The sequence below is a fragment of the Rattus norvegicus genome, chromosome 6 (genome assembly GCF_036323735.1).
Source record: "Rattus norvegicus strain BN/NHsdMcwi chromosome 6, GRCr8, whole genome shotgun sequence".
Taxonomy (NCBI): domain Eukaryota; kingdom Metazoa; phylum Chordata; class Mammalia; order Rodentia; family Muridae; genus Rattus; species Rattus norvegicus.
The window spans coordinates 140,595,364-140,605,671 of NC_086024.1; the positions used below are offsets into that span (position 1 = coordinate 140,595,364).

At 34.9% G+C, this 10,308-nt stretch overlaps 1 long non-coding RNA gene across 2 annotated transcripts; it reads right to left on the minus strand.

Moving 5' to 3' along the window:
• Window positions 1-3,909: 3,909 nt before the first annotated feature.
• On the minus strand, window positions 3,910-8,812 carry LOC108351313 (uncharacterized). Of its 2 annotated transcripts, XR_001838602.3 has the most exons (4): window positions 8,728-8,812; window positions 8,190-8,647; window positions 7,565-7,626; window positions 3,910-4,763 (listed from the first exon to the last, which is right to left on the minus strand). It is a non-coding gene; the product is annotated as an uncharacterized LOC108351313 (long non-coding RNA). The 2 variants fall into 2 exon arrangements; XR_005486344.2 differs by lacking the exon at window positions 7,565-7,626.
• Window positions 8,813-10,308: the final 1,496 nt, after the last annotated feature.

Consider the following 10,308-nt stretch of genomic DNA (forward strand, 5'->3'; position numbering starts at 1 on the left):
CCTATTTGCATGTCTTCCTGCTATATACAGCATGGTATATAATGGGAGCCAAGAGGCAACAAGTAATAGATCATTTATAAATGTACTGGATAAGTCAGGTTACAATGTTAATATTGAAAACTTAGTATAAATTTTAGTATTTTGCTTAAAAGAAACTAATAATCATCTAATTCATTTTATAATTGCACCTCAGTTGCATTTTGGTGTTTATTTCAAATCAATTTTTCATTCTGGGTTCCTGTAGGATTTAATTCAAAGTGCCTATTCCCTCATAAACATACAGATCCCTGGGGAACCACCAGGTCTGAGTGCAGCTGCTTCATGGGATTGGGAATTCCCTTTTTGCATTGAAGTCATGTGACCTACCTGCATTTCAATGTTTAAATAACAAAATGCAAAATGTTGTCAAGTCCTGTGTGTACCCATGAGTCTGTGAATTTCTTTTGTTATTATGTATTTTAATTCTTCTTTCTCTGCATATTTCCTATTTGTTCACTATAAATATGGAGTGGCTCTCAAACTGAATTTGACTATAGGGGTCATAATTGCACGTCTATATATTCTCAAAGTATGCATACCCTGGGCTTCAAAAAGAACGGCCTCACTTCCTACTCACCTCCCCTTGAATTTTCTTCCCACACTCTTAATTATGCCTCATCACATGCATTTAACAGTTCTATTTTTAATTTTAGTTGTTAACTTTGATTCTCACTTTCTAATGACCATAGGCATAGACATATGATGACTTTCTGTTTGACTTTTCAGTGAAAAAAAATTGTTTGACAAAAGCTTACTTTGTTTTGCTTTTCTACTTTAATGGTGACTGATATTCTGATTAAATGAATGAACAAAAGGTTTATTATCATTTAATTAGCTGATTCATGTTTGAGTAAGCTTTAGTTTCCTGCACTATGGATTACCAACTGAACTTTGGGATATTTCCTAAGAACAGTGTTCATTTCATTACTGAGGAAAAATAGCAAAGAAGACCATATTGAAGATATATGCATTAGTTTATGCAAAAGAAAGAAAAACCTTCGGAAATACAGCAGGGTATGGAAGCTTTGGTTCAAAAAATTTAAAAACTCAGAATCACATTAGAAACTGCACAGCTTAAAATGATTCAACTTGCTAAAATAGTCAACTGAAAGTGTAAGAAAGATTATAGCAAAGCAGGGAAATATTCCTCTCCATTAGCTCAAAATATTCTTTGAAAACAAGTATAAAACTTAGTGCTCCAGTATATAATTCCACAAAATAATGTAAAATGGCCAGTTTATATATGAAGGCAGGAAGTTAACATTGGAGTTCAACGTTATTAGATTAAAATTCCAGAATATAAATGAGAAAACATGATACATATGAACATTTCAGGCACAAATATCTGAAAAAAGAATCTACTTGATGATAATCATCTAATCTTACACTGAAGAATTTAAGAAGAACCAAAGCATGTTACATACACACAGAGAGACATAGACACACACACAGGCACAAACAGAAGTCTTCACACAGGTAACCTATAGTCTGTTAAAACTGAGAAGAAACACAACACTGAAGTTCCCCTAAGGTATACATATTTTGTGCTCTTAACAAAAAATGGGAGAATTTTCACAGGACTCGAGAGTGTGATCAAAGATCAACAGATGACAGGAGCTTATAGCAAATAACTTCTGCAAATTGGATAAAGATAACTGTCCTTGAACAATCCCTTCTCAGAGACTCAACTATTGATGGATTGAGAATCCTAATACACATTCCTCAGCATATGCTGTGTATAGTTTACCATGGCATGATGAATCTGATCAGAAGTTCAGGCCAACATAACTGTTGAGAAGTGGAAGTGGTTAAATGTCATTGTAATTCTCTTAAAGTATAACTACTTTCAAAAAACTAAAATGCTGTAGAAGGTAAACACAAAGTCTAAGCATTCATCACAACCTAATTTCAGTCCTAAAACTCAGGAAAAAACATATTTTGTAGTGTCAATTATGTGTAATCACAGCAGGCACACTCAGAGAGGGAAGTGTTAGAGGGACGATTGATAATAAACTCATGGGCCATCTAAGTCTGGTATAAATACCATGTCAGGAGAAACAAAGATATCTTGCTTCAGAAAAGGGGAACTGCTGAAATGTTTATCTCTCATTGCCAAAACATACAAGTGCGCACACACACACACACACATGCACGCACACACACACACACACACATACACACACACACACACACACACACACACACACACACACAGACCACACCAAACATGAATGAAGGAAAACTCTAACTATTGTAGAAAACAGAAACAATAACAACAATAATTTTATACTGTAAGGAGATAAATGCAGGGGAATATTTGATACACTGTTTCAGAACACATGAAAGGAGTTAACATGTAAGAAAATAGTTTAATAAAATTTGAAAACATCAAGTGAAAGAGTAACGTCGATAAAGAAAAATTAATTGAATAATTCGTCAAACACATTATAGCTGCCTAAATTAAAACATGTGTTAGAAAAAACAATTAAAAAATGAAGTTGAAACAGGCATTTTCATTCTTGATTTTAATGATGAAAGTTCAACACAATTAAGTTGTCTGGAAATGACACAAAATATCATGTAGAAATTATTTGTCAAATTAATTGGATTAAAAATACAAAATGTAATGTAAGGATATGTGCAAATAAAACTCCATTTAATTGTAAACAGGGAAAATAAAGTCCTAAAAACTAATACAGTGAAATGCAGACAAAAACGTTTCATGTATTTGTACTGATTTCAGTTCAAGGTGGAATTATCAGGGAAAATCATTATCAGAAAGCATAAACTATTATTTAGGAAATAAAATCCTGCTACCCCAACAAATAAAACATTTTGCTTCAGTCTTCACACAGGAAAAGTCTGAACACCTTTAGAGCTGGAGGAATATGCAGTGGGTTCAGCTAACAGACACTCAAGCAGACCTCTAAGGAGACCATCAATTAGAATATTGCCATAAAACTTGGTTGCTTGCATTGTACATTAATTTCAACTAAGTGGCCCCTAACTCCTCTTCTTCCTCCTCCTCTGTCCTTGATCTGCCAGCAAGAGGCAGATCATCTTTGTAGGTGAGGTAGTATCAGAAATTTCTGGTGGGAATCCAGTTAGACTTAGGCTGCTCCCATAGGAAAACACAAACAAAACCCCTCCAGGTTGTAAGCAGGGAGTTTGGTCCCTTCCAAACCCCATCCAAAGATCATGCCATCATACTAGGATGGGGAGTGTTAATTTTGCTATATGCCAATGGAGGTATACAGGATGTGTTTGCAGTTTTTGTAAATGATAGTGTAGTATAGTCAGAACTATCATTAATTGTACATTAAGGGTAATGCGGTTGTCTTCTGTGTTAGAAATTGAGCATTTAGCATTTGATGAGTTTGTTCTACTATTTTATGGCCCTGAGGGTACTTTTCCTTGTGGGTAATTTTCCATTGTATGCAGAAGGTGTTCAATTGAGAGATAGTGAAGGCAAGGTCATTATCGGTTTTTATCTTTTGAGGAATGCCCATGATGTTAAACATGGAGAACATATGATGAATATTTTGTTTTCACTCATTTGGACTTTAGACAACATAAATCACCAATATGTATCTATTGTAACAAAAACATATTTTATCTACTGAATTCATATGTCTGGGTGACATTTGACACTCAGTAAAGTATTACAATTTAGCTTAAACTATGATTTAAAACTAATAATGAATATTATATTAATGAATTATGTCAAACTGTGTCAGAGTTCTATATTTGGAAAGTGTTTCTGCAGAAAGTCCATCATAAAACTTAACTATAAATTTACTTTAGTGTAATATGTATAATATAAATTACTTTTTATCAAAATATAGAAAAATATTTTTCATGAAGGCATACTTTATAAACAAATTCCATCTTTCATTTTATTTAGAGTAATTCCTTCATATCATATGAATAAATATCAAGCATGAAAATTGCATTAGTACAATACATTTTCCAATAATTTTACTAAGCCCCAAATTTTGGTGTAGAATAACACTGTAATGTACTTTTAAAAGGAATGTGGAGGTGCCATTTATTGTAGAAGTTCAACTCATTAAACTAATACACAAGGAGTTGCAGAACAATATGTCTAAATACAACATATAATAGGAAAGAGAACACATCTGTGTTCATCCCTTCAAAATTTCCCTTTCCAAGTAGAAATTTGTACCCACATTACAGTTTCTCACAGAGTAGCATTTCTGTTCAGCTGTCACTTTCCAATGCAAAGACTTCTGTAGTAGATAAAGTATTATAAGTTCCAGTGACATTTTCAGATGAAAAATAATTCATGTAGGAGAAATGCACTGTCTTTTTTACGGCTATGTGCACCCCTTGTTGGTCCTGAGCACCCCTGAAAGGAGGTTTTTGCATGAACCCACACTGAAGTTATGTCACTCTGTAAATATCTTGCACAGTAATAAGTGGCAGTGTCCTCAGGTCTCAGGGTGTTCATTTGAAGATAGAAGATATTTTGGGAATTATCTCTGGAAATGGTGAACTGACCCTTCACAGATGGACTGTAGTCTTTTATGCAAGTACCAACTTTCTTTCTAATTAAACCCACCCACTCAGGTGCCTTCCCTTCAGGCTGGGGGAACTAATTCATGTGGAAATCAGTGAAGGTGAATCCAGAAGATGCACAGGGGACTCTCAGAGAACCTCCAGGTTGTACCAAACCTCTTGCATATTCCACTCACACTGGATACCTGCAAAAGTAGAGAATTCTGGTCAGGAAAATGTCACAAATATCCACTGTCCTTCTTACTTCAAACACTTATAAATTCAGTATCTCTTGTTCACTATAATACCATTTAAAAGTGTTGCAAGGAATATCCAGTTCAGCCACAATTTCATGGTGAAAGGTCTGTGTTCAGGGCTGACCACTGAATCTGGGAACTGAAGGCTGAGGAAATGAGGACTAGTCCCCTAAACTAGAGCTAGTGTATGGATAGATTTTTATGAGGAGGGTGTGGATCTCCATTTGCATGTCTTCTGGCTATAGCATCAGCTCATGGGTTGAAGCTGTAGGGGGTGCAATTATTACAGAAGATACTAATGAAATAGATGAGTTCAACAGCAGGAGCAGTATTACAGTACTGTATATTATGTGTCTGTGATAACACTTCAATAACTTATTTTGATTTAGCCAGTTTACCTTCTTACCAGCAATATGTATGAATTCTTTTTTCTTTGTATTTATACCAGATATATTGAGTATTTTCTTGATGAAAAACCACTCTTACTTAAATGAGAAGGTGTAATGAATATCTTTCATTTTCTTCTCTTTGATGTCTAAGAATACTGAACACTGGTTCATATATATACTATGAATTCTTGTTTTCTTTTTAGAGTATCATCTGTGTTTAATTCTTTTGTCTGTTAGTATTAGTATTTGGGTTAATATTTTAGCTTACTATAAATTCTATCTACTAATATTCTTCAAAAAATATACTGGGGAAAGACTTTCTCTTGTTTTTAAATAAAATTTAAATGAATTAAATTTCATTAGTCCTCAAGTAAAGTCAAACCTACTCTAAATTTGAATTTCATCTGCACCATTAAAAATGAATAATAATACTTAAAAGACATTTACATGCTACCAATGTGAGTAAAGGGAAATCTTTAATTACTATCGGTGGGAGGTTTAATTAGTATAATAGTATTGAAATCAGTGTGATGACTTCTAAAACACTCAAACTTAATGTTGTACATTTGAAATTAGTCAAACTAGTTTTGGAATAGAATCATCTTAGATGTCCATGAGCTGCTGAATGTATAAGAGATGTGATAACTAGACACTGAGATTGGATTTTCTAAAAGAAAAAGAGAAATCAACTATTAGAACATTTGGGGGGACAGGGAAAATTATTTTTGAATACAGTAACTCAAGCTCAGAAAGGCATACATCACATCTTCTCACTGGTATGTTTATCTTTGCCTCAAATATTTTTAATTTTTTGGTTTTATATATTTGAATTATTTATACTTAAGCACTTGAAAATAACTCAAACAGGTATTCTCATTATCCATTTCAATTAGATTTGTTAAATAATATTGTGGAAAATTTCATACCTATAAGTATATATTTCAGTGATACCCTCCTCAAGCTACTTCCCAGTAGCACCAAACCTTATCCCTTCCAAGTTCCTGTCCTATTCTCAATTAAACAGTTACCCAGTACAGAGTTTGATTAATTCTATACAAAGGCTCATGTGTGTAGGTCCAAGCTCTAGGGTCTGCACAATCTGTCGGAATCCACACACACACACACACACACACACACACACACACACACACACACACACACAAATGAATGTCTCTCCCTCAGGAAGAATCATGTATCCTTGGGTCATCATACAGGGATAGGACCTCAGGAACTGATGTCCCATCCACACTGTAATTATTGTCTGTAAGAATGAAACCAGAGTTCTTGTTAAATTCAGTTTCCAATGATTGTTTAATGTCAAAAAGTAAAATAATTTACAAGATCCCTTCCCGTGCTAGGGTTATTTAGTTATTTCCTTTCTCTCTCCCATGATATTCCCCAAACATTCAGTTGGAATGATAGCAGAGAAGGTAGAGGTATTACGGCTAAGGCAGAGAGATTTTGAGGGTTGAGTCATAAACATGTCTGAGGAAATGCTTTCTGCCTTCCACTCTGGTATTTCTGTATAAGGAACTATTCCTTCCCACTGAGAATTGAGTCCACACATCCATCTCTGTTATTGTGAACCATACTTCAATTGTTCACAGGAAATCTGACTTCCCTAAGAGTGAAATATATAGGAGATGCTGAGTAGGCAGAGTGAAGCCATGTTGCCGCCATCATGATTTTCTGACAGTGCATCAGACACTAGCACAGGAAATGGTACATATTTTCCAACCCATAATAGTGATTAGTAGGGGTATTTACTTCTGTGACAACACCTGGGAACTCCCGATCATTGCACAGCATACTATGGCCCAACAATACTTATCATGCAATAATAACTGATTCATGACATCACTATTATCCAGTGGCAATAAGGATATAGTATGTCTTTAATTGACATCATATATTAATTCTACTTAAAAAAAACTGTCCAGTGTTTTAACATTAGGAAATTACATTTCAATTAGACCAGGGACACTGAAGATAATGATGTTAGACATGAAGTCCATAAAGGCTATTGCTTCAAATGTAGAGAAATTATGTTCTTCATTGTCAACCTGGCAATAATGACAGAACTTTCAATCATTTTCCTTGTCTATACAAATCTGTGGATTCTCTCTAGGTATTGCTGCATCTAGCATTATGAGTAACCACTGCTAGTGGACTAAATATCCAGACACAGACAAGTGGCAGTGTCTGTAAAACCAGATTATCTCCCAACACGCTACTCTCAGCAATGAACAGATCATGGAAACAAAGACTAAACAGAGACACAGAGAAAATAAAAGAAAATATAAACCAAATGGATTTAATAGATATATAAAGAACATTTCATCCTAAAACAAAAGAATATACCTTCTTCTCAGAGACTCACGGTATCTTCTCCAAATTGACCATTAATCAGTCACAGGACAGGCCTCAAATGATACAAGAAGATCAAGAAGATTGAAATAATTCCATACATTCCATCTTGAAATAAGGCTTGTCTTCAACAATAACAAAAATGAGAGAAATCCCAAATACACATGGAAGTTTAGCAATTCTCTACTCAGTGATAACTTGGTCAAGGAAGAAATAAAGGAAGAAATTTAAGACTTTTTAGAATTTAATAAAAATTAAGGCACACCACAGCCAAATTTATGGAACACAATGAAAGCAGTGCTATGAGGAAAACACATAGCTCTAGTGTCTCCAAAAAGAAACTGGAGAGAGCATACACTAGCAGCTTGACCACACAAATAAAAGTTCTGGAACAAAAGAACCAAATACACCCAGAGGCGTAGAAGGCAGGAAATAATCAAACTCAGGGCTGAAATCAACTAAGTAGAAACAAAAATAACTATACTAAAAGTCAATAAAAGCAGGTCATGGCTCTTTGAGAAAAATAAACAAGATACATTAACCCTTAGCCAGACTACCCAGACACTTCTTTAACTATAACACAATAGATATCCTTTAGAAAAATTGAAAAATACCATACCATAACTGTGAGGATGAGGCAGACACATGGACACTCAGAATGACAATTTCTGGACAAATCTTCAGGGTAATATTGTCTTTTATTTCAGTCCTATGGAAGCTTCCTGCTCCTCTTCTTTTTCTACCATACTAAGGGTGTGGTTGCAACACTGTGTCTAGCACAAAAATAGATTGCAGTGTCCTCAGATATCAGTCTGCTGAGCTCCATGTAGGCTGTGTTGGAGGATGTATCTGCAGTCAGTGTGGCCTTGCTTTGGAACTTCTGAGCATATTTAGTTTCACCATCCTCAGGATCAATCATTCCAATCCATTCCAGGCCTTGTTCAGGCCTCTGCTTCACCCACTCTATATAGTATTCTGTAATGCTGTAGCCAGAAGCCTTTCAGGACAATTTGACTGAGGTCCCAGGCCTCACAATCTCAGGCCCAGACTGTTGCAACTGGACTTCTGAGTAGATCCCTGTAGAAAGAAATGCAAAATGAGCAGTGCTGTCACCAGAATGTATGGTCCCTTAACTTTAGGACTTAGGAGCCCCTTACCTGTAGCTAGTGCCATCAAGAAGAGGATGATCCAGCTGCATTTCATGATGAGGATGTTGTGATTCAGTGACTGTAGAGAAAACATGGCTCATATGATGTTTGGTGTGGCTATACTGTATTTATCATCAGAGACTCGCATGGTTTGCATATTCATGAGGTAGGGTCTTGCTTATATAAGGGCATTCCAGCTAGACAAGGAGAAAGTAGGTTACACCTGGATCAGTCAACAAGATGCTGGGGTTTAAATCTAATTCTATCTCAGAAAATTTCTGTCAGACATGTGTAGACCATTTAGTTATAATATCAAATCCTGATCTCTTAATTTTAAAATTGAATCCTCACCTCAGACATTTACTTGTCTTGATGACCATTGTTTGTTGGTAGTAGCAATGAGGATAATGGTTCCTGGACATTGAAAACAACAACAAACAACTTATTTTTGATAGTTTACTATCTTGTTTCATATACATGAAAATTGTACTGTCCTTTCTTAAAGTTTGCATACCAAACTATTACACAATAACAGCAAATGAACATGTCTCAGATGTATGTGTGTGTAAATTTTTATTTATTCAGCCTTTTCTATAAGAACTAAATTACTTAGTCAAAAACACGCCTGTCAACAAATGATTGAATAACTATATATGGTATACATGCAACACAGCAGAATGTGTTCTTCTGTAATGAATAAGGAAATCAATTTTCTTAAGTAAACTAAGACATTTAGAGACATACAGATATTGTACGACTCATTCATTGGTGGAACTTAGATTTTGTACATTTAGAAACAATTGCATATTGAAATATGCAATAAAAGGGAAATCAAACTGTTTACTTGAAAAAAAATGGCCAAATGGGAATGATAGGAATAAATAAAAGAAATGTTGATGTCACTGAGGAAATACTCACTGCACAATATACTTTTTAGTAAACATTATAAACTTATGTAATTAATTTTATTTTTAAATATAATTTTGTTTAACCCTTGCAATTTTCATTAATGACTAACATCCCTCCTTTTATCTCCTTGATCCAGGGACTCTCAAAGCTGCTTGATACAGAAGAGAAGACTCAAAAGAGTCTCATGGGTACTCTAGACATCACTGAAACACAGAAAATTCTAGTCAGGAAAGTGTCACACATTTCCATATTCCCTTTTACTCATGTCCTATTCTGCACTCATTACCTCTTATTTTTATTTAAACATAACAAAGAAATTCAAGCTGAGCTCAAACTCCCTAGTAAATAAATGGGCTGTGTCCAGTGTTGGTCAGGCAGGCCTGAGAATCCAGGTCTCGCATTCTCTTCCACAGCAGCAAGGTAAGGACTAGTTTGCTTTTCATGAGTTGGGGAAGACTTTATTAGCCTGACTTCCTGCTAAAGTAGGCATTCTGGAATGAAAGTTTTAAAGATAGCACTTACTAGTACAGATTCCAGATGTGAAATGAAGGAAATTTAGGCAACTGTAGCATAAGTATATCATTTACTGGAAAAAATATGAAAATAATTTCTGCTTTTTCATCCATTATACCCCTTTGCCTACCTTACCTGCTTCAAAGAAAGTGGTAAAATATTCATAGA